The following is a 24,810-nucleotide window of genomic DNA, read 5'->3' as shown; positions in this document are numbered from 1 at the left end:
CCTATTGTCTCTGGAGGTTTTTTCCAACACAACAAGGACAAGAATAAGGAACACTGCCCTAGTTCAGCTCTGGGATCTAGGGTCACAACATAGAAGGAGAAAATAAGACAGTATATAACAGTCTTGGCTCTGTGCAAGAAGGTTTAACTATTCAGCCACCAACAATGCTGGAGGGTGACATTCCTGCAACTTAGCAGGATTTCTCTGGAAATGGACCCACTACAGTAAGCAGTTCCAATCTATTTTGTATTTTGGACATATGTCAAAAAAACCCACAAAGGCTTGATGCTTTTATTTTGTTTTAGGTTTTTTTTTTTTTTTTTTTTACTTTCTGTCCCTATAAACAATGATTATGGGAATACAGCAGCCTGGTCAGGACAAAGATCCAAATAGTTCTCTTAAAATAGTTTAAAGGTTGTTATATGGAAGAGAGCTAGACTGGAGTTGTGTAGCCCCAGAACCTACTAGAAGGTTTTATAGGATTTCATGAGATGACGATATAAATAAGTAATGCCCCGCAGTAGAGATATCAGCACTGGAGGTGATGATTTTCAGGATACTGGGATTCTGGCAAAGACTGGAGAATCAGAAGCTAAAATTTCCCAGGACAATTGATGGCAATGGCACCAGAAGCTGCCTCTGGCGATGGAGTCTTTATTCTGAAATGTCCAATTACCAATGGTTCCACATTGCCTCAACAAATATTCCTGAGTTCTTCCGGAATCCTACCAGCTTCCAAGAAAGATTCTAAGCATTAGTGGCACCAAGATGAAGAAAAGAAGAGCCACATTCTTGAGGGGCTCCCCAGGAAAGACGGAGAGGAAGCCACATTAATAAATAAATAATTGGACCACATTGCTTCAGGGTCTGGAATATTTTCACAGCCTTCTCTGACTCTCTGTACCAATGGCAAAAACATTCTGTGGCTCCCTTGGTCTTCTGAGCTTATCTTCTTGTGTTGCTCATCCTCCACATCTAAATTTTCAGCTTAGTTGGGTGCCTATCAGACAGCATGTTCTTTGCAGACTGAACCTCTGTGTTGTCTCTAAATCAAGAACGGCTCCAAATACAGTAAGAAACACTCACCAAGGAGTTTCCACTGATTGATTGAGAGCACTGAATGCCTTCCAAGGCCTTCAAAATGAGGGTATACAGAGGAGACACCATCTGGGGTAGGTAGGTCTTTGAAGGACTTGCAGTTTCACCCGTGAGGAATGAATCTCCAAGTAGAAGCAGAGGTGAAGGGAAGGTGTGTGCACCTGAGACCTACAAATGTATGATCCCCACATCTGAGCCAGGGCTCAGGACAGCGGGTGGCAAGAGGCAGAATGACGAGGGAGGCCAGGGTCATCTGTTAAATTCAGAATGTCATGCTAGGTCATTACAACTTCAGGATCTAGCTAGTGTCTACACATTGGGATCAACTGGTAGTAGTTTAATTAAAATTTTTGTAGAGATGATTATAGATTCACAGCAGTTTTAAGAAATAATACAGAAAGATCCTTTATATTACACTTTTTCCAGTTGCCCCCAGTGGTATACTTTTTAATTCTGGTCTACTGCTCTAGCAGGACTCCCCCATCTTACACTCCACACTTGGCACACCTGGATTTGCCACATCTATCCTATAACACCCCTGGTCTCTCTACTTGAACACTGTCTCCTCTGTGCCTCCTTCCCTCCCCTCATTGCTCCCCACCACACTGTCTGAAGTATTACGGGGAGACAACAAGCCTTAATACTGAGTATGGTGACTCTCCCACTTATATCTCTCTTGTCAGGATTGCCTGTGGCTTTCAATATAAAATAGATTGCTTATTTCCATCTACAAAAGTTCTGATTGGGATATTTATAGAAATAGCATTGTCTATAGACCATTTGGGGGAGGAATTTACGTCTTCACTATGTTGAGTCTTCTAGTCAATAAGTATGTTCTTTAGATGGTCTTTGATTTCTTTCATCATGATCTTGCAGTTTTCAGCATAAAAGTCAGCATGTTTTATTATATTTACATCTAAGTATTCCTCGTTTTTTGTGTAATTATAAATGTGGTTATATTCTTTTTTATCTCAGCACCCATGTGTTCATTGCATAGAAATGCAATGGGTTTTCTTATGTTTATCTGGTATCCTGCAACTTTGCTAAATTCACTCACTAGTTCTACAAGTATTTTTTTAGAGTTTTTGTGACTTTCTATTTAGACAATTGTGCCATCTGCAAATAAAGATATGTTTTTATCACCTTATTGTGGTGATAAGTATTTCCAGTACTATATTGAGGAAAGGCGATGAGAGTAGACATTGTTGTTTTGTTTCCAGTCTTAGAGAGAAGCCTTCTGTCTTTGATATTAAGTGTGATATTTGCTGTAGCATTTTGTAAAGCACACTTTATCAAGTTGTGGTAATCCCTGCCCCCAGACCTTACTTGCTGACAGTTTTCACCATGGATGGATTTTAGATTTTGTCAAATACTCTTTCTGTATCAACTGATGGGATCATGCGATTTTTGCTGCTTTCATTGATCTGTAGGATTATAGTACCTGTTTCTAGTGTTGAACTAGCCTTACAGGCTTGGAATAATTCCACTTGGTCGTGTGTAATTCTTTTTATATATTATTGCATTTGATTTGCTAATATTTTGATTTTTTATCTATGTTTATGAGAAACTTTGGTCTACAGTTTTATATTTCTGTAATGTCTTTATCTTGTGTTTGGATTAGGATAATGCTGATCTTTTAGAATGAGACAGCGTTTTGTCTACTTTTACTTTCTGGAAGCAACTGTGTAGAATGCATATGATTTCTTCCTTGTATCTTTGGGAGGATTCACAAGTGAAATCATTTCACCTTAGAGCTTTTTAAAACTGTATTAATTATTGACTTAATTTTAATAGATGTAGGCATATTTAATTTATCTGTTCCTCCTTGTGTGAGTCTTGGGAGCTGGGTCTTCAATTAAACTTAAATATGATGTCCATCAGAGTGTGCCTTCATTATGTCTACATGATCTCTCATGATAGTCCTCTTTCATTCCTGATTTCTATAATCTGTGTCTTTTCTCTTTCTCCTTTGTCAACTGTGCTAGAGATGTGTCCATTTTATTAATATTATTGAAGAATCAGCTCTTTGCTTCATTGATTATTCTCTATCATGTTTCTGTTTTAAAATTTACTAATCTCTGCTCTTACTTTTATTATTTCCTTTCTTCTGCTTGCTTTTCATTTATTTTGTTATTTTCCTGCTTTCTCAAGGTAATAACTTCAGTTATTAATTTGAGACTTTCCTCATTTCTTATGTAAGCATTCAATGCTATAAATTTATCTGTCTAAAGAAGATGTGGTATATGTATACAAAGGAATATTACTCAGCCATTAGAAAGGACAAATACCCACCATTTGCTTCGACGTGGATGGAACAGGAGGGTATTATGCTGAGTGAAATAAGTCAATTGGAGGAGGACAAACATTATATGGTCTCATTCGTTTGATGAATATAAAAAATAGTGAAAGAGAATAGTGAAAGGGGAAAGGAGAAAAAATAAGTGGGAAATATCAGAAAGGGAGACAGAACATGAGAGACTCCTAACTCTGGGAAACGAACTAGGGGTGGTGGAAGGGGAGGTGGGCGGGGGGTGGGGGTGACTGGGTGACGGGCCCTGAGGTGGGCACTTGACGGGATGAGCACTGGGTGTTATTCTGTATGTTGGCAAATTGAACACCAATAAAAAATAAATTTATAAAAAAAAGAAAAAAATAAATGTATCTGTCAATACTGCCCTGCATATTCCACAAATTATGATATGTGTAGCTTCATTTCCATTCAACTCCATGTATTTTTGTTTGTTTGTTTTGTTTGTTTAAGAAAGAGAGAACTAGTGAGAGGGGCAGAGAGAGAGAGGGAGGAGAATCCCAAGCAGTCTCCCCATGGAGCATGGAGCCCAATGTGAGGCTTGATCTCACAACCCTGAGATCATGACCTGAGCTGAAATCAGGAGTCAGACACCTAACTGACTGAGCCACCCAGGTGCCCATCAACTGGATGTATTTTTAATTATTTTTCATATTTTATGAATCATGGGTTCTTTAAAAGTATGATGTTTATTTTCCACATGTTTAGGGGTTTTCTTGTGTTTTTATTTTTGTTTTTGCTTTGCTATTGATTTCTAGTTTGGTCAGAAAACACATTATGTAGGATTTCAGCTATTTAAATTGTGTTGAGATTTGTTTAACAGTTCAAGATATGGTCTATCTTGGTAATCCCTGGAGTAGAGGGAGATGTCTGCCCTGCTTTGTTGTGTGGAGCACTCTGTAGGTCAGTCAGGTGCTGTTGGTTGGTTATGTGTTCGACTCCCCTACCTTCTTGCTGGTAGCTCTGTTGATTGCTGAGAGGAAGATGTTCAATTCCCCAGCTGTGGATTGGTCTATTTCTACTGTTACTTCTGACAGCTTTGTTCCCTGTGTGAGGCTTTGGTGGTTGGTGCGAATGTGTACGCACCTGGCATCAACATAGGTGATGTCTGCTTTGTCTCTGTCACTTTCTTCTCCAACAGCTCTACACATAGTCACCCTGCTTTTTTCGGATTAATGCTTGCGAGGTCCATGTTCTAAGTTGCATTACTTTCCAACGATCTCTGTTGCTGAATTAGATGTGAATTTAAGGCTCCTGTAGGTGAGTTGTTTTTGTTGTTGCTGTTGTTGTTTCTGTATGGTTTAATCTACTCTGCCCTTTAGCTGGTGTATTTAGACCAATTACATTTCACTTAAATTTTGATATGATAGTGCTCAGGTCTCGCATTTTATTACCTATTTTCTCTCATTATCATTCCTCACTTTCTCTTTCCTTGGTCTCCTGTAAGTCACTTAATATTTGTAGGAATCTACCTTGATTTATTTATAATTTTTGAGTGTATCGCTCCACATGGTGGTCACAGTGGTTGCTCTGGGAATTGTAAGATATGCATATATCTTGTAATATTCTATTGATAATCAGTATTTTACCACTTCAAAGAAAGTGGAGACAACTCACTTCTATTTAGCTCCCTTTGCCTTCCCCATTTAACATATCATCATCATGGGTATCAGATGGTGCTTAGATCATCCTGTGGTTGAGGGAGCATGAGCGCCTGAGGACAGTCTGCCCAACTCGCCTGCATTGCATGCTCTCCACCGTGCTCTGCTGCTTGCTGACGCTCCCCGTGCCTTCCAGGACCATGTCCTCCCTGTGGAAGAATGTCCTTTAGCCATCTTGGAGGCCAGGGCTGCTGATTCCTTTAGTTCCTTCCACCTGAGATTGCTCCCTTCCCTTTCATTCCTGAAGAATGGTTACTGGACATAGAATCACAGTTGATACTCCTTTCCCTTCAACACTTAACAGAGGATATTGTGCCATTTTCCGCCTCCCCTCAACATTTTCCATGAAAAATCTGATACCCTTTGAATCACTGTTCCCTGCAGGTCACGTGCGGCAGCATCCTCTTTGGTTGCTTTCAAGCTTTTAGGATTTTAATTATGAAGTGCTTTGGTGTACATTTCTTTAGATTCTTCCAATTTGGAGTTTACTCAGCTTCCAGCTTTTAGAAGTGTGTTTCCTTTGCAAAATTTGGGAGGTTTTCAGCCTCAAGAAACTCAAGACTCAAGAGTCTCCTGGGCCTGCTCCACTTCCTGTCCTTCTGGCACCAATGATGGGGCTCGTCTGTGATTTCCCTCTGCCCCTGAGGTTCTGTTTAGATTCTAGTCTGCTGTTCAGACTGCTTCGATCCTAATAAAGTGCCCTAAGTTCACCAATTCTGCCCCTCTTGTCTTCACCTTGGAACCAGCAAGGGAGGCTTTTATTTTATTTCAGTAATTGCTTGTTTAATTCCTATAATTTCATTTGAGTCTTTTTACCTATTTTTATTTCCTTGCTAAGTTCTTTATTTTACTTTTTGTTTTTGTTTGAAGAGTCTCTCTGATAAATTGTCAGGCATTTTTGAGAGCTGCTTAAAAACCTCTATCAGAGCACCTGGTGGCTCAGTCTTGTTAAGCACCTGCCTTCAGCCCAGGTCATGATCCCACCATCCTAGGATCAAGTTCTGCATTGGGCTCCCTGCTCAGTGGGAACTCTGCTTCTCTCTCTCTCTCTCTCTCTCTCTCTCTCTCTGTGTGTCTCTCCCTCTTTGTCTCTCATGAATAAACAAATAAAATCTTTAAAACCTCTGTAAGATAATTCTAACACCTGATTGGTGTTGGTGATGACATTGCTGACACTCACAATCTCAGAATCTTACTGAAGGTCATGGAGAATAATTTTTAGTACTGAAAAATAGCACTTGAGGTTAGTCTATAGAAGCCTATTGCACATTTAAGAGATATGAAGAAATTGGAAGCGTATATATTTTTTAAAGTTATCTTCTTAAGTTCCCAAAGTCATAAAGAGATCATAACCTGATGGGTAAAATGAACAATTTACAGGGAAATTTGTGTGCCTACCGCAGTAGTATCTAGAAACTGTTTTATAATCACCATTCTGAAGGAAAGGGAAGAATGGACAACAGGCAGGAGTTAGCAGGTGGAAGTAGAGTGTAGAGTGGCCATTTGATCTTGAAAGAATGTCCTGGTGGGTCACCAAATATAGAGGAGTCACCCCTGCGTATATGAGGGAGAAGATCCCTAGGGTTTAACAGCCTGCGTGGGAGGACATGGAAATAGGCAGAAAGGCAAGAGGAAAGCAAGAAATATGAAAATTGTGTGGAACCCACAGCACTTCTTGGGGTGGTCATGCCTTTTCCTCTGAAGCAAGGGCAGCAAAAATGGTTTAACATGTCAAGTGGAGCCTGCCATCAGGATGGGGAAGTGTAAGCAGTGCGCATGGAGCCCCAGCCCCTGTGTGTGGAGACCCAGCCCGGTGTCCCATGGGACACCCAGCCCTGTGTCCTGCAAGAGAGCCCGCTCTATGTCCCCCGGGAGAGCAGCCAGTGTGTGGGGAGATCCAGCCCAGTGTCCTGTAGGAGCTGCAGGACAAGAAGGGAGCAGAATGGACCCAAAGCCGTCCACAAAGGGGGTCACGCCCTGCAGCATCCTCAGGGACCCAGAGGGCAGGGCCTGAGAGTGCCCCTCTCCTGCACCATGTCTGCACCTGCTGGCTGTCTGCACACGTGGCACTAGCCCTCGGTTTCCCTGCCTGACATTTCCTCAGCAACAGAAGCAATCAATCATCTACAGAAAGACCAACATGAACAAGTAGGCAACACGTGCCCAGTGTGCCCAAACACCAAACAAGAATACACATTTTTAAGGCACTCTGCTAATTTTTTCTGAGGCCCCTAACTGCTGCCCCCGTGGCATGATTTATGCTGGACAAGGACAATAAACCAGAGCAGAGGCCCTGCCGACCTCCCAGGCATTTTGCAGAAGAGCTGTGGTCACTTCACACGATGCCGTGTAAGGTCCGAGACACCTTCAGGGCGGGTTCACACTAAAGCAGCAGCTCCTCCTGTGCACGTGTTCTAGAGCTCATCCACTGTGTGCAGTGCAAGCACACAGCTCATCCCCACTGCATCTCCGCCCGGCTCAGACCCCAGACCTGCACTTCCAGAGACCTTCTGGCACTACCCTCTGCATGGCCCACCTGTAGCTGTAATCTGAAACATATTCTCTAAATTCATTTCTCCTGTGTTTTCTTAGATTTTTTTAATGACTCCTGGGCATCCTTTATCACAGGCCAGAGTATTTACTTGTTTTCTGTAGTCAGCTTGCCTAGGATTCATCTTTCCTGTGCAAGCCGGCAGATCCAAGGCCAAGCCCCCACTCACCTCCTTATCTGACCCTCACACACCAAGCCAGTACCCCCTGCCCTAAATCCAGACAACTAGAGGTTGCCCCTATGGCCCAAGGCCCACTGGAATTATTCAAACTAGCCAGTACCAAATTGTTTACTCTTGCCCGACTTGCTTTTCCTAGGAAACCCAAGTAGACTCTAGTCTATGCTCTAGTCTTTGTCCCTCTGGCTCCTAACCAACCCTAGTGCTTCTCTATGTCCAGAGCACCCACATGGCTTGGCATCAGGCTCTCTGTGCCTGATAGAGGCACCTCCTCAAATTAAAATCCCACAGGTAGAAGTGAGACTCAGCCCTTGGTTCCTCTTAGCATAAGGTTCAGGATATGGCATGTCTGAATTTGGAAATGTAATCCAGCCTGGCCAGCCGTGCCTGTATGGACTGGCTTGATCCTAACCCACCAGCCTCTCTAAGAGCCCATAATAATCCCTTGCCCAGAAGGGGAGGTGATGGGAGTGGATGCATCATTGAACTACGAAGAGACCCCACTGTCAGACAGAGAACATCCGTCACCTTGGCCCAGGAGGTCACAGGAGACATCTGTCTTGTTTACCACTGTGTCCAGGCACCATTTCTGCCACAAGATTGAGAGCAAGGGTCACATAGTTACACAGATGAGAGGGTGAGCAGTGAAGCCACCCAGACTCTTCCCATCCACAGGCTGTTGGAGAGGGTGGGAACCTATTTCACATTCCGTGTATTGTCAACTGTGTGATCTAACAGCTTAGTGACAGTTCTGTGGTAGAATTAACTGGCTTTACTTCCCAGCTCATAAAACCAACAGTGACATAGGACCAGGTTAGAACAGCCTCAGGGCACAGAGTCTCCATGGGGCTTCTTCCTCCAGGGCCATACCCAATACAGCCACCACGTGCTCCTGTGTCCCAAATCCTCCTCCCTCCCTGCAGACCCCGTGGGGAGAGAGGCACCGTCCTGGCACGTGAGCTCTTTGTCAAGTACACGCTGCACACACAACATGGAACTAGTACATGTTTCTGTGTGTGCTGTCTGATTACATGTGTGCATATGTGTGGGATGTGTGTGCATGTGTCTGAGTGTAATGTATGATTCTAAGCATGTGCAGAGTGATACATATGCATGTGCATATGTGTGAGTGCATGTGTATGGATGTTTATGTGGTGTGTGCATATGTGTGTAAGTGTTGTGTATATGTACATGCACGAGTGTGCATGCATGATGCCTACGTGTGCACATGTGTGTAGTGTGTGCACATGTGCATAAGAGTGTGCACTTGTGCTGTGTACATGTGTGTAGCATGTGTGTGTACAGGAGTGTGCATCTGTGCTGTGTGCATATGCACGTGCATGAGTGTGCATATGTGTTCAGGAATGTGCATGTTTGTGTGCACAAGTATGTGTGCGGTGATATATGCCTCCTCTGTGGCTCTCAGGACAGCCGAGTGCCCTGTAACCTGTTGGACGTGACGGAGCTGGTCCCTGGGAAGCCAGGCCAAGCACCTGCGCAATCACAGCTCTTCTCAACTCCATCCTGACTCCTGAGAAAGGCCACCCTAAACATGGGATTTCTCAGAAGGTTCTCCCTTTATTTTTATTTTTTTTTAAGATTTTATTTATTTATTCATGATAGTCACAGAGAGAGAGAGGCAGAGACACAGGCAGAGGGAGAAGCAGGCTCCATGCACCGGGAGCCCGACGTGGGATTCGATCCCGGGTCTCCAGGATCGCGCCCTGGGCCAAAGGCAGGCGCCAAACCGCTGCGCCACCCAGGGATCCCAGGTTCTCCCTTTAGACAAAGATTCAAGAAGCCTGCATGACCACTCTGTGGCCAGTGTGGGAACCTCTACTCTACTCGAGGACCAACTGCAACAGGGGTTTCTAGACCTGCCTCCCACTGGAGACGCGGGGGTCTGAGAAGTCTCCCATCTGTACCAGGCTTTGTTTTGGACTCTCCGGGTTGGGTTAAGGTCAAGGCAATTTAGTGGTGCCTCCATGGCTTCCTGGAATCCCACCGTCCCCAAGCACATATCATTTTGAAGGAATGGTTCCCAAAAACTTATGAACAACATCGTTAACCCACAGACCTCGTGAGCAAGTAAACAGTTGCAGGAAGGTTTCACTTAAACCAGCAAACCACACCCTCTTTATCTTTTTCTTGCAAATACTGCTTGATCTGCCTTGATTTCTGAAGCAGAGGTAACTGTTATGGAGACCATTGATTCAGATAAAGGGTATTTGTGCAGAATTTTGTATGGTTTCCATGAAAAAAGTGAATAGGACTGTACAGGATTATTGTGGTTTTAAGGATAAAATGTCGAATCTACCCTCGTGAATCCATGTGAGACTCGGCCTGCGTGACATGGTCATTACAGAAGGCTTTATTTTTTCACACCCGGTACTGGAACTGGAGACCTGGATAATCTCCAAGGAACTGGTGCATTCAGATTTTCCGCATTGATGTTATATGATGCCTGAATGAGAGTACAGCCGGCCAGGATTTCAGAGGTAGAAGGAAAAGCAGAGTCTCCTACTCATGCCACGTTCTCGGCACTGGACCCCAGAGGCCTCGCCTTCCCAGGGCCCTACCACACCTGAGTCTCCCCTGCAACTTCCTCTCCCTAGAGACCCCTGCCTGTGCCACCTCCCCAAAGAGGGTCTTCCTACTTGCATCCCTTTGGAATCATTTTGGTCTCAGAAAGCTTCCCTCCCTCTCCCAGACGTCTGCTTCAACGTCCACTTAAAAATAAGAACAGCTCTGACCTCACTACCTGGAGCGGCCACCCCACCCCAGACCTGGCTCTCTCCAGCTGTTAGAACCTGCTTTTCTGTATCTTTCCTAGAGCCTTTAGCCCCCTCTGAAAAAAACTGTGTTTTCTGCCCTCTCTTTTTTTTGTTGTTGTATCTCTTCACACAAGTAGCTCCTCGTGCCTTGTAGGCATTCATGGATTGTCTCCTGAATGACTCAATGAGCGTCCCGTCTTCTGGACCCTGAGAGTCACGGTTCTTCTGGTCCAGACTGCAACTTTCCTGTAACTCCAATGCATGCTAAAAGTTTAAGAGTGGCAAATGGGCTCCTGGATAATGGGAATTAACCATGAGAGGGAATCTTATATCTTTGAAGGCAGTGATGACTCTGTTTCCCCTCCTTGACCACTAAATGTGTCTGTCTCGCAGAAAGAATTGCATGGGGCAGACAGCGCGGGGCAGGGCAAACCCAGCAGAGTCATCATTTGAGAAAACTACTCTAAAACCGACGCTTCATGACCATCCCAAATGGAAATCAGTGTTTTTAACAGACTTTTACCACATTAAGTTATGGTACTGTGGCTCATGGCAGCACCTTTGTGACCTAAGGAAGGCATCAAGGTAGGACGCACTGCTCTCCGTCAACTGCTAAGAAAGGGCCCCTCTCCAATTGGGTTACAAGAAGGTTTCCTCTAGATCGTATATCTGTCTTCAAACCAAGAATACATCACATGATCTTCAAAATCTCTGCCACGCCTACAGAGCCTGGAAAGTGATCTTCCGAAAATGCAAGTCCTGTCTCAGCTCTTCCTGCCACCTCCAGGCCAAACATGTGCAGACAGGCAGACGTGGGACGGGTAGGTGTGGACGCTGAAACATGCAGACGTGCAAACCGAAACAAGACGTTCACAAAGCGATGCTTGCAAGCTTACTCCTTGCGAAGCCCTTTGACATCTTCCCTTCCACTGTGTTGTATTCCCTTGCAGCCTCTTTTATTTTGAGTCTTGTCCTGGCCCACTAACCTCTCCTCATGACTCCGCGAGGGTTAACAAGAGCAACCAAAAAATACCGATCCACAGAGGAACGCCCGGACTTCTTAACATAACAGCCTGTGCTCTTTTACAAGTTTCAGGAAAGCTCTCTTTCCTCTACATACACTTCCTTGCCCCTTGGGCCTCAGGATGCAGCTGGGCACATGGCATGGAGGCCCCTGGCTCCGGGGCCTCCACACAGGGTTGAAGGACCTCTGTGTGTGTCCCCCGGGGGCTACTTCCATGACCGTGAACGACGTTAGACACCACAACCAGGGACCCAGAACTTCTCACCTTGTAACATTGGTGTCTGACACGATACCTGACACAGAGCGAGCGACCCAGGGACAGAAGTTAGCGTTATTATTGTGAAGATCAACTGTCAGAATATGGGGCAAGAAATTCTGGGAGTGACCCTGTGATCCACTGTGATTTCATCCCTCAGACTTGCACCAGCCTGCAGGGTATTGCCAGCAATGGCAATGGTGTGGAACAAGCCACTTCATGATGCTTAGCCCAGCAAAATCCTCTCCCAGAGCTGTCCTTCTGTGTACTCGTGGTAGTTCTGTCTTCTCACATGAGAAGCCTTAAGGTCTCAGCATGTCACTACAGGGCCCTACAAAATCAGGGACGCTTCTCACATACTCAAGGCCCTAGAAGGAACCCACATTTCCTGAAGGGCCCATGCTCGTTCCTCTGCACACATAGAGGGATCTACCTCAAATTTCATCCACCACCCTTTCATTGTCATGGCCAACTCCTGCTTATCCTTTGAGATCCAGAACAGATATCATTTCCTTTTGACCCAGGGCTCCTGAGTGAGTGAGCTCACCCTAGCATGGCTGGGAAGATACCCAGCTGTCTCACTGTGACTATGTCACGATGATGAGGATGATAGGCACAAATATGGAGTGCATGGCAGTGGGAGGGAGGGAGCTGCTCTCCACAGAGATGGCAAGGATCCAGCTGAAATGGACACCTGCAGGAGGGACAGGAGACAGGAATGCAGAGGGGACCCATTGTATCCTACAGCCCCCAGGCACAGAGGCACATATTCCATTTGGGGAGGATGGGGGAGGACACATGGCCCACTCAGTAAAGCCAAGCCTGAAGGAGCACCAGTGCCTGCTAGAGCCTGGATTTTACCCTTATCATGACAGTGATGGTTGTGAGCTGTGTGGCATGGTTTTTTGCACGCTCCGAGCGGCTGGCCCCTTTACTGGCATTGGGACGGCTCCTCTCCGCGCGCGCGAGGGCGCACTAACCCATCCCCGCCCTCGCCCCGCATCTTCTGCAAACTCGAGCTCGAATTCTTAACCCCGAACAAGAGCGAGTACTCGAATCAAAAGGGGTCGAGCAACGGGAAGGCGTCGGCGGGCGGCGACCCGGGGAGGGACGGCGCTAGGCCTCCAGGTCGAAGTCGTCGCGCTCCTCGTTGTACTCCAGCACGTGGCGCCGGATCCGGGACGAGTCCACCCAGGTGACGAAGTCCTCCATGCTGCGCGTGACGAGGAAGGCGGGGTCGGTGACCACGTCGGGGCCCACGCGCACGTGGCCCTGCTCCACGAAGGCCACGGCGGCCTGGAGGTGCTGCGCCATGCGCAGCTTCAGCAGCTCGGTGGGCAGGCGGCGGCGGCAGAAGGCCGAGGCGGTGACCGAGTGGCAGAGCGCGAGCGAGCCGCGCGTGGGCACCAGGCCGAGGCGCGCGCGCGGAACGGGTCTGGCTCGGGGAGGTCGCGCAGACGCCGCGCCAGCTCGCGCACCGCCCGGCGCAGCCGGTTGTAGCCGTGTAGTCCTCCCGCCGCTGCCCCCGGTACCGCCGCAGCACGCGCAGCTCGTGCAGGTTGTGGTCGGTGGCCTCCCAGTTCAGGAAGTCCACCTGCTTCAGCAGCTTCTGCTCGTGGAACTTCAGCTTCCGCACCATGATCTCCGCTTCCGCACCATGATAGGCATGGTTTTTACTTATGGGAACAACCTGGCTGGGTTTACCATATGGAAGGATTCCACTTTAAGGGAAAACACACAGATCTTTTTACCTTACTTCTTCCTGTGCTGGCCCTATCCCCTTCATTTCTGAGCTGAATATGAAAGAAATTGTGGTCACAGGTTGGCCATGTGGCCATTCCTACTGGAAATGTTCATAACTTCCTGATAATTTCTTCAATCAGATGAGTGATGTGAACCCCTGGACCCCCCTGGAAGACACTTTGCAGTGTGCCTCTGTGATACACTTGCAGCGTGAGGGCTGGAACCAAGAACTCCACGTGGCATCCTCTCCATAAGAACATGAGGTGGTGACCACTGGCGTCTTCAGCAGCACAACGTCATTATTCGATAAAACTCCTACTGCAGGGATCCCTGGGTGGCGCAGCGGTTTAGAGCCTGCCTTTGGCCCAGGGCGCGATCCTGGAGACCCGGGATCAAGTCCCAGGTCGGGCTCCCGGTGCACGGAGCCTGCTTCTCCCTCTGCCTATGTCTCTGCCTCTCTCTCTCTCTCTCTCTCTCTCTGTGACTATCATAAATGAATAATAATAAAAAAAAAACTACTGCAGAAGATTCACGTGTGAATAACTTGATTGTCCACTCCAGGAGCTTCCAGAAGGATCTCTCTTCAATACAAGCATTGGCTGAGAGTTTCCATCCAAGACTCTTAGACCCTTTCTGCTGTGCCCGCCTCTCCTCAACCATTATCCTGTGGTCACTGACCAAATCTGAACAAAACCGAACATGAAAGACCCATCTCAGCCCAGACCACAAAATCTCAATAAACATCCTGACTTCACTTTTCCCCTTTGAGGTGTCTTCAAGACTCAGTTGAGGAGGGATGCCTGGGTGGTTCGGTGGTTGAGCGTCTGCCTTTGGCTCTGGGCGTGGTCCCGGGATCGAGTCCCACATCGGGCTCCCCGCAGGGAGCCTGCTTCTCCCTCTGCCTGTGTCTTTACCTCTCTCTGTGTGTCTCTCAGAAATAAATAAATAAGCTCTTTAAAGAAAATTACTCAGTTGAGGTGAGTTTCCCTTTCCATGATAAAAAAATAAATAAACTGGGCTTTGTCTCACCCACGGCTGTGGTGGCGCTGTTTTGGAGAGCGGGCAGCACTCAGCAGGTGCAAACCTGGCAGGCTGCTTGTCCCTGGGTGGGGAGATGGGGGGAGCGGAGGGGAGGCTGTGGCTAGCAACATCTGAGTCACTGCAGGGCCTGGCCCTGTCTGAGGCCCTGAGGATAATGAGGAGTGAGGGACACTGCTGCCATCGAGGAGCACAGAGCCTTTGTTGGGAGAAAGCTGTGTGAGCCACACTTGCAATGTCATGGAAGCCACCAGGACAGAAGGCAGTGAACTCTGCAGTGGAGGAGGTAACAGAAGGCGCACAGAGTGCTACCAGCCTCATTTTAGCCAAAGACAGGACAGGGGAGGAAGGATGCAGAGTGAAGGCAGGACCTGGGCCATGCCACCAGTTATGGAAGCAGCCCAGGTGTCCACGGACTGATGAATGGATAAAGAAGATGTGGTCTATACATACAGTGGAATATTCCCCAGCCATAAAAAAAAAGTGAAGTCCTGCCGTTTGCAAGGACATGGATGCATCTAGAGGGTATTATGCTAAGTGAAACAAGTCAGAGAAAGACAAATACCATATAATTTTGCTCATGTGTGGACTTTAAGAAACGAAACAAAACAAACAAGGAAAAATAAGACAAACAAAAAATAATGCATTTCCTTTATGCCTAAGTCTCTTCATCTGAGAAATAGGTATTATTTTAATTCCAATTGCGTGCTATGTGGGAAGATTTAATGCAACAAGGCAGTACAAGAATGGAAAGGACAGCGTGTGGATGAGGCACAGGTCATACAAAGAGTTACTTTAAGAGACTTATCTGGCATTTGACGTTCTTTCAATGCAAAGTACAACATCACTGAGATTATTCACTTTTCCTCTCATCAAGGTGGTCTCAGAGGCTGTCCCATGGAGATGAGGCCTGTCCAGTGGAAGAGGAAATCAGAGGGTCCCCAGTGAGCCACAGACTGACCAGAACAGGCAGACATGGGAGGGCTGACTAGATGTCAGGGGCCAGGAAAGTGCATGAGTGGTGGGTGTGGAGGTGTTCACAGGCACAGACGGGCCCCTGCTGCAGCCCCCGCCCGCTGCTCCATGCCTTCCAAATGCTCCAAAGGCATTTGGAAGGCATGTGGGGGCCAGGCAGTGGGTCACCGCAGGGCCAAGGAAGGAAGGGGATGGATTCACACTACAGATGAGATGGGCAACCAAGATCAGCAGGGACATCTGAGTGGACGGAGAGAACCTGGGATATGGACAGAGGAAGAGGCAGCCTGAGAAGGGCATGCGAGGTGGAGCTGGGCATGGTGGCGCTGGCCCGTGGGGCCTTCCCGTGTCCACCCCAGGAGGACTCACGCAGGGAGCATGGGGGCCCCGGAGGATGACACGAAGCTCCCCTGTCTCTGTCCTGCCCTCTTGGGCTAGTCAGGGTGGCTCTTGGCAGGAAGATAAAAGGGAATTACAGAAACCTCTCCTCTGTCCACGCTCTGTCCCCTCCTCTGTGGGAGGCATTGCTTTACATCTGGATGCTGGTCTCTTCCATAGGAGAACTTGGAGTCATTCACATCGGGTTCTCATTCTGGCTCCAATAAATGCTATTTTTGAGTCAGTAGACCTCAGTTTTATCACCAATAAAAATGAATTACGATACCTAGATCTTTCTTGGTTATTGGGAAGGATTAATTAACTCCATGTGTGGAACACAGAACTCGGACTGTGGCTCTTGTAGTGTTTCACAAATGACAGACCCTATTCCCTTTGTAGCTAAAGCCACAAGGAAGCACAGTGCCTAACAGTGAGTGGAGCCCAACAGACATCTCTCAGAGACAAGAAGACACAGATAAAAAAAACTGAGTAAAGAAGTAGATCTGTGCGGTCTTTACACAGAGACTCAGCCTAAGGATGAGACTGTCGGATGCAGATAGAGTCATGACTAGGATAAAATGTCGAGAACCTCCTCTTACAGGGCTTGTGCGATACCAGCAGACAAGACAGCAGATGTGAGCCTGCTCAGCTCCCCAAGGCGCACCGCCAGGTCCTGGGCTGATGCGCCAGGAGCCTGCTGGTGGTTGGTGAAGTCCAGATGGAGATGCTGACAGTCAGTCTGGTTCCTGGTAAGTGCTCCCCCGACCCAACACCGTCCTCCTCGGTGGGGAGAGTGAGAGAGGGAGGGAAAGCTTGCTGGTGATGCTTCCTATGGGGACACCAGGCCTAGTGGATGGGGTCCCACTGTACGACTCACTTAGATGTCATCATCTCCTAAAGGCCCCCTCCACAATCTCGCTGAGGAGCTGGGAGGTGATTTGGGGCACAGCCACAAAGCCGTACAAAACACTCCAGTAAAACACCTCTGTCAATGCCACCTCATTCCCCCCAAAGCAAAATTCTCAGAAGTGTCTGGTCTACACTGGGCCATGGGAGGCAAATAGCTGAAAAGAAAGAAGAGATCAAGCTTGAGAAGTCTATCTAGTTAAACAACTTGCCAGTACACATTTTTACAAAAGGATTCAAAACTCCCATCACGAGACTCCAGGAAACTGGTGTCCAGGTCTCCCCTCGGGGTTGCACTGACCCTCCCTCCCTCCCAGCATGAATATTTGCAGCCCACAAAGCCTGTGGGCCAAGGCTGACCCACCCTCGCACGGAATTTCTTATTTTCAGAACATCTATTGTTTTTGATGTAATCATCAAAGGCTATTGGAAAAAATATTATTTCATAGCTTAGGGAAAAAGAAAGGACATGTGGAATGAACTTGGAGTGTGAGAGATAGTGAGCTCGTAGACAACACGCAGGAAAATGAGATGAAGCTCACGGGGGCAGTTTCCGACGTCAGAGGTGGAGGACGGGTGGCCGGGGCCTCAGGCACCTCTGCTTCTGAGTCGTGCTAACACAGCCTGGGGTGCTCCTACGCAAAAATGAGGTGCTGTTCATTGGAAACTCCCCTCCGGCCTGCTGTCCTGTGTGCTTGTTTGCACACCTGGCCCAAGGCACTCACTTCACCGCACGGTCGTGTGGGGTCGGTGACGGCAGGGACAAGCCGTGAGCGCCGGGCCTGGCACTGGGCACCTGCCCCAAAGAGTGACTCTTCATTTCTATTTTAATGTCAGTAAGAATGAGGATCACATGTTAGGTCTCCGGATGTTCCCACTGTTAAAATACAAAGTGAGGGGCGTCTGGGGGGTCTCAGTCGGTGAAACCTTGGCCTTCGACTCAGGTCATGATCACAGGGTCCTGGGATCAAGCCCCATGTCGGGCTCCCCAGTCAGCAAGGGGTCTGCTTCTCCCTCTGCCCCCCCGACCCCTGCTCATGCTCTCTCTCTCTCCCTTTCAAATAAATAAATAAAATCTTTTTTTAAAAAAAAGTAAAATCAGGAATAATTTTATTAAGAAAACTTACCAAACAGCACTTAAGCATTAATAAATAAAAATACATATTACAAATAAGGAATACAGACTGTATATATTTGCCCTGCCCTACCAACACAACTGCGTTGTTCGCCAGTCCCCAAAGCATCCTCCCCCCCTCCCCCCGGGCCTTGTCATGAAAATCCACATGTGTGGACTCACAGGTCATGTGTACCCTTACCCAAGGACTCGGGGAGCTGGACAGCAGACGCGTGGCGGCCTGGTGTGCACCACACCCACGGTTAGTCGGTCTGTGCTCATGTGGCTTTCCCTGAGGAAGCCCTAATTTCATGACCCTGTTTTCATGGAATACAACTTGAACAGCTCACAAGCACTTAATTTAGGACAGTGAGCCTCAATGACAACCTCCTTGTCCCGGGCTGCCGGGGTGCCGGGAAGGCAGCAGTCTGGCCCCAGGGCTGTTTCAGTCGGTGACCTCAGGCCAGGCAGACACCTGGGATTCGATGGTTGGCAGCCATCTGAGGGCCACCCTCTGGAAGCTCCGATTACCCCGGAGAGCATCTGGGCCACCACCTGCTCTGCATGTGGTGCTTACGTCCCCAAACACACAGACAGCGAAGGGATAGAAAGAAACAGAAACAGCACGACGGTGCCCAGGCCATGGCGGAGCTGAGTGTCCGTCCCCACGGGACGCACATCGGCTTTGCAGGTGCTCAGCGAGATCCAGTTCTTGACATGCAGACATCTCGTGCTCCCAGCCTGTGAATCTCACGGGAAACACCAAACCAAGGGCACAGCACCTGTCCAGGTGGGGTGGAGCTGAGCCTGAGAGCCAGTCCTCCTGACTCCCCGCCCCACCTGTCCCAAGACCCTCCGCCAGGGAAGCCCTTACTCTGCAGGAGGTAAGCCCCCAGGGCTACATCGGCCGAGTCTTCTGGGCTCAGCGCTCAACCAGGGGGTGTTGAAGTGGCTTCAGAAGTGGCTTCTTTTCACCCATAATGAAGCATTTCTCTTCCTCAAAGTTGCAAGGTGTCATGGTGACCTCAGCATGCAGGGGACACACTCATACCCCTCGCCTTTTCCTTCATTTTCAGGAGTTAAACTTGACTCTGTATGGATTTTTTTTTTTTTTTTTTGTATAAAACGTCATGCTCAAGATATTTCTTCCACCACCCCCTCATCCCCCCACCCCGTCCCGCCCCCAGTAACTGGCCACAACTTAGAAGCTAACTTCAAATTCATCCCTAACCAGTTTGGGTTCTTTTCCATTCAATTAATTACTCAAGTCCCCAAACTCACTCCTCTGGAGCTGAGTCTGTGGGGTGTGGGGAGGCTGGAGCGGCCGCTGAGCGGGCATTTCTGTGACTGCTCTTCAAAGCCCTCGTGTTCACATTTTGCACAGTGTGGGCACAGCGGGACGCTTGGACTTTACGTGGCCGCCACCTGCAGAGGCGGAGAGCAGGGAGCCAGGATGGAAAGGGATCAAGCCTTAGGAACTGGGCCCAAAAGGCAAAGCTGGGAGACCCATCAAGACGGCATGGTCTCTCCCCAGGACGCAGACACGAAAGCTGATATACCTTGCAACAGTTTCAATCCAGAACCTCCAATGACCACCTGTACACTCTCATGAGCTACAGATTCCCACACTTGACCTGTGTGTCTGGCCTTTCTGCTGAGCTCCAGACCCACAGAGTCAAGTGCCTGCTGGAAGTCTCCAGGAGACACGTGGGTCTCTAAAGAGCAGCCCTTGGGACCTGACTTCGTCACCTTCCCCTGAGCATCCCTAACCCGCCCATCACCTGTTAACCCCAACACAAAACCATCAGGCAGGCAGCCGCACGGTGGACAGAGCCCTCGCCCCAGAGGAGTCTCATCCACTCCGGCACACTGGGTCCTTCCCCCACCCCCACGAGCAGTCGCCAGGAGCTGTGCCTTCCATGAGTGACATGGGCCGGTCACAAGGAGACAAATGCCACATGATGCACAAGCACACTGCTTCCTAAGGTCAGACACAGACCTATTCTCCAGCGTTGGGCGCTGGGATTGCTCCCAAGTTTCCCCTCACAGAGATGTCACCCAGCGTCAGTACTGCCACCAGCTGGACTCACTGGGGGTGACTTTGCAGGTGGACGTGCCCGGTGTAGGGTCTGTGCCCTTCCGAACTTGCTGGGCATTTCCTCACTGCTTCTCCCCCCTGTACCGTGTGCGGCCCTGGAGCCGGCAGCATACCCACCCCTGGACTCAGCTGCCCCGGAATTAGCACCTCGCTGTCCTCCTGCCTGTCTGATGACAAGGGGACGCTCTCGGGGCCGCCGCGCTCCCACACCGCTGCTCACAGTGAGGCTGAGACTCTTCCCATTACTCTTTCAGGATTCCTTGCATGTGAAACTCTTGTTCACACTTTGACAATTTATCTATGGGGCTGCTTGTTTTCCAATTAATTTCCTCAAGTTCTTTCAGTATTTTGGATACTGATCCCTCTGTCATGTATGACACAGATGTCTTTTCCCAAACGGCTACCTGCCATGGCTCTCTCAGCTTTCTTTACAGCATGTTCCTCAAAGAGAAGTACTGAGATTTGATCTGGACTGATTTTTCCTTCTCTTTCTCTATGAGGTGTGTCTGTCATATTATTGTCTAAGTCAGCCCTTCTTTTTCAAGAGATCGTGAAGTGTATTTCTAAACATTCTATGAGAAGTTTGGCATAAATGAACATATTAATACATCTCTTTCTATATTTATTATATATATTTACACATCCACACAATCTTGGCCTTGCTTCTCTGTTTTGTTGATGCATGTGTCAATCTCCAGATTAATCTCATTAGAGCCTTGAAAGAGTCTTGACGTACATCAGCCCGTCTTCTCCTTTATCTTTGTCATAAACTCCTCATTCCTTCTCTGAGTGTTTCTGTTCTGAGTGCGATCCCAGAGGCATGGATTCTAATCCCCACTACTCATTTGGAAATGTTTAGAATCCTACACCGATGTAGGACTCAGTGACACGTTTGTGACCCTGACTCTCCCCACGGTGGAGGGTCGACTTACCCTATAAATTCTCCAGAGACATTTTGTAAATTTTCTCTACAGTGTTTTTTGCAAACACTTTGTTACTAAGATTCCTGGGTCCGCCCGTGGTAAGTGGTGCCTCTCCTGTTCCCACATCTTCTTATGTTGGTCCCATCTCCAGTCACCCTCATGAGTGGTTTCTAGATTAATACCCTTGCCTGAGCTGCACTTCGTGTGGTTTCTTTACAGCAAGTCAGAACAGCAGCATCTGCCATTTCCACCGGCTGTAAATTGCACAAAGGTGTGTACAGTCAGGGTGCTGGGCATGTAACAAGCACATGACCGATGTTAATGCATTTCTCTTAATTCCTATCTCCACCAGGTGAAGATGGAGACAAGTCCAAAAGTATATTTTTAAAATATTTATTCATGAGAGACACAGAGAGAGAGAGAGGCAGAGACACAGGCAGAGGGAGAAGCAGGCCCCATGCAGGGAGCCCAATGTGGGACTCGATCCTGGGACCCCGGGGTCACGACCTGGGATGCTCAACCACCTAGCCACCCAGGTCTCCCTCAAAGATATTTTTATATTACCTTTTATTTACATATCTACTTCCCTCTTGGAATCCACATCTTGAGAAAGCATGTAAGTCTTGTTTTATCCACTTATGTGCCCCTAAGGCCTGGAGCAGGATCTGGCTCAGGGTGAGTGTTCCGCAGACAAACATGCAATAAAGGAAATAATTCATCAAAACACATAGTAACAGAGAAGGTCATGTTTCCCCAAAGAGTCATCCAATGCAATATGAGTGGGACCAACCGATTTTCATCCAGCATCTTTAGGTTCTACTATGGTTAGCTGGATGGTTTTGAAGCAAATCTTTCAACTCAATCATCTATCCCACCCATGGAAGTTCTACTTCCTGCACCTGCCTTCCACGAAGGTCCACCTCTTCCTACATGTCCATTATCTGTCCCTGGACCTTCCACCACCCTCCACAGAGGGCTTGCATGCAGCCCTCTGACAGTCTCACACCCTCTGCTCCCCGGGCTGGCCTGGAAGTCCTCGGGCTGTGTCTTCCCGTATTTCTGAGCCCTCCGCTAAGAGAATGATGTTCTATCATACCTGGCACTTCATTTGTTGAATTGAAACCATTCGGGGGTGCAGCCTCCAGACCCTCTACTCTCTGGACCCCGACTTGGCTCACAGCACCCACCATGGGCGCCAGGACCCATCTTCTGGCCTGTGAAACCGTACAGACTTGTCTTGAAAACCCATTCAGCTATAGACAATCCAGAAATATAAACCCAGGGCTTCTGAGAGGTCACAGGTTGGAAAGGAATCCCAGAAACAGTGTTGGGCTGTACTCAACATGGAGGCATGGGTCAGTCTTCTCAAGGGCCACAGAAAGAGCGAGGAAAATGTCGTGGAGGATTCTGGACAGAGAGTGTGGCTGGTGGCAGGAAGTCAGTCCTCATTCCTGGGAAAGCCAGCAGAGGCCTGCGTGCATCCGGGCGCAGCTGGACATCCAGTGGCAAGCACTGTCCCTGAAATACAGCCACAAAAACATTTTTAATTATCCCTAATTTGTAATTCATATGCAGATTCGAAATTATTTCCCACCCCCTGCCAAGGATATTTTTTCCTTTTATTTTAAAATAGTATTAAAAAGAAAACTATTGTTGATGTTGGTCATTAGGTAGTAAATATACCAACGAATGGCATAAAGCTCATTTTCATGATCAAAAGACTTTTTATAGAAAATATCTAGATATAGTATAAATGTCACCACAGTAAGTCCATTTATGGTAGAAGTGCCTTTAATCATATATTTTTAGCACAAAACAGAAACATTTTACAACTGACTCTTGAATATACAGAGGCATTTTGCAAGAGATCTGATTATTCACAGAGTTTTTTCCCCCAAACGTGCAACAACAAATTAATGTGGATGAACTTCTGACCTGAGGCAACATGCATTATTCCATGAGAAACTGTGTGACCAGGGCCCCGGCAGCCGCCCCACGTATACACACTGACGGCCACTATATTTGGGGTTCAAATGCTTCCATGTGTGACAGCCCAGGGCCTCTGCTCACATTGGAGATGGGACATGTGTCTTGCTGGCTCCAAATGCTCCCGGAGACGGAGGACAGACTCTAAAGTTGAATTGTTTCACATGTACAAGATAAAAATTTGTCTGGAAAGACAAAATGTTGGACAGTTTTTCTTTTGTTTTCTGAAAGGACCTTTATTGTATTCAGTTATGAAGTCCGTGCACTCAGAACACATCTACTTTTCCTGGGGTCCTGGGCTGGAGACCTTGAATGCGGGTCACTGTCCCCATAGGAGGCTGTGAGGGCCTGCCAGCCACTGAGGGGCCTCCTGCCATCCCTCCCCCTCCCCTTTTTTTCTCTCTCCTCTTCCTCTCTCTCCACATGCTGTCATGCAGAGACATAAGACTGTACAAACAGACAATGGAGAGACCACATATAAAAATAGAACTCTGGGGAAAAAAAATAGACCTCTGGTAGCCCTGGTGGTGCAGCGGTTTAGCGCCGCCTGCAGCCCGGGGTGTGATCCTGGAGTCCTAAGATCGAGTCCCACATCAGGCTCCCTGCATGGAGCCTGCTTCTCCCTCTGCCTGTGTCTCTGCCTCTCTCTCTCTCTCTCTGAATAAATAAATAAAATCTTAAAAAAATAGACCTCTGACCCCCACAATCGGCTGCAGCCTGCCCCAGGGCCCACCCCGTCTCTCAGCTCACCAGCCCAGGAAACCAGCCTGTTATCTCTAAGTCATATGTGCAGGGAGTCTGTTTTGAGAGACAGTCCAGGAAACTAAACAGTGATCGTTATCCCTGTATCAATCAACCCAGCAATCAAGTCTTGATTAGTAGCTGACAGCTTCCTAAAATTTGTCCTGACTTCCAATTTAGGACCAACAAAAAGAAGGCAAATAGGCTCCTCTAACTACTGAGGAGGGGCCCTCCACTTCTGGTAACATTCCAGTTTCCTCAGTCTCGTGGCTTCCCCGAGGGCCTCCGAGCATCCCCTTCTCTCCTCTGTAAAGCTCTCCCCATCCCCTGCCCATCTTTGAGTCTTTGGGAAACACAGCAATGGGGACTGTTCATCTTACTGTGACAAGCTCTAAATAAATGGCCTTTGCTATGCTCATTTGAGAATGACAGGCTATCTGGTTGACTAGAAGTGACTATTACTCATTTGAAGGCACCTCGTGGCCACTATGATCCAAGCCTTGCTGTGTAGCCTCTAAAGCAAGCCTCAGCCCTGGCGCCCTATCTGCCTTGTGCCCTGACCAGCAACATTGGGCTGTTCGGTGGAATCCAGGAGGAGCACAGAACCCGATGGGCCAGCTAAGCTGTTCAGGGACAGCTGGCCATGCAGGGCAGGGAACAGAATGGGGCCTCCCTGGTCCTGGGAACAGATGGCCTCTCTGGTCATTTCCAAAACTACTTGGGTCCACACACAGGCCATCTTCACAGATGTGGCTTCATGCACTTCATACATTTGGGTCCAGTTCAGTTTTCTCGTCATGGTCATGTTTTCTCTTGAGATATCCTGACTCTACTTTTCTTTTTTCTTTCTTTCTTTCTTTCTTTCTTTCTTTCTTTCTTTCTTTCTTTCTTTCTTTCTTTCTTTCTTTCTTTCTTTCTTCTTTCTTTTCTTTCTTTCTTTCTTTCTTTCTTTCTTCTTTCTTTCTTTCTTCTTTCTTTCTTTCTTTCTTTCTTTCTTTTTCTTTTTCTTCCTTCCTTCCTTCTTTCTTTTCTTTCCCTTCCTTCTTTCCTTCCTTCTT

General features: G+C 47.7%; 1 long non-coding RNA gene and 1 pseudogene across 8 annotated transcripts; both read right to left on the bottom strand.

Annotated features, from left to right (window-relative positions):
- Positions 1-12,883: 12,883 nt before the first annotated feature.
- LOC140629471 (U3 small nucleolar ribonucleoprotein protein IMP3-like) lies at positions 12,884-13,497 on the bottom strand (annotated as a pseudogene).
- A 4,476-nt stretch (positions 13,498-17,973) lies between these two features.
- Positions 17,974-24,599, bottom strand: LOC140629472 (uncharacterized). Of its 8 annotated transcripts, none has more exons than XR_012027317.1 (5): positions 22,122-24,599; positions 21,590-21,690; positions 19,286-21,279; positions 18,879-19,095; positions 17,978-18,786 (listed from the first exon to the last, which is right to left on the bottom strand). It is a non-coding gene; the product is annotated as an uncharacterized lncRNA (long non-coding RNA). The 8 variants fall into 8 exon arrangements; XR_012027315.1 differs by having other exon boundaries at positions 17,995-18,786; positions 21,590-22,543; positions 22,961-24,599; XR_012027319.1 differs by having other exon boundaries at positions 18,002-18,786; positions 19,286-19,429.
- Between the last annotated feature and the right edge of the window lie 211 nt (positions 24,600-24,810).

The sequence above is a fragment of the Canis lupus genome (genome assembly GCF_048164855.1).
Source record: "Canis lupus baileyi chromosome 15 unlocalized genomic scaffold, mCanLup2.hap1 SUPER_15_unloc_1, whole genome shotgun sequence".
Classification (NCBI taxonomy): Eukaryota; Metazoa; Chordata; class Mammalia; order Carnivora; family Canidae; genus Canis; species Canis lupus.
This window is presented reverse-complemented; position numbering and strand designations above follow the sequence as displayed.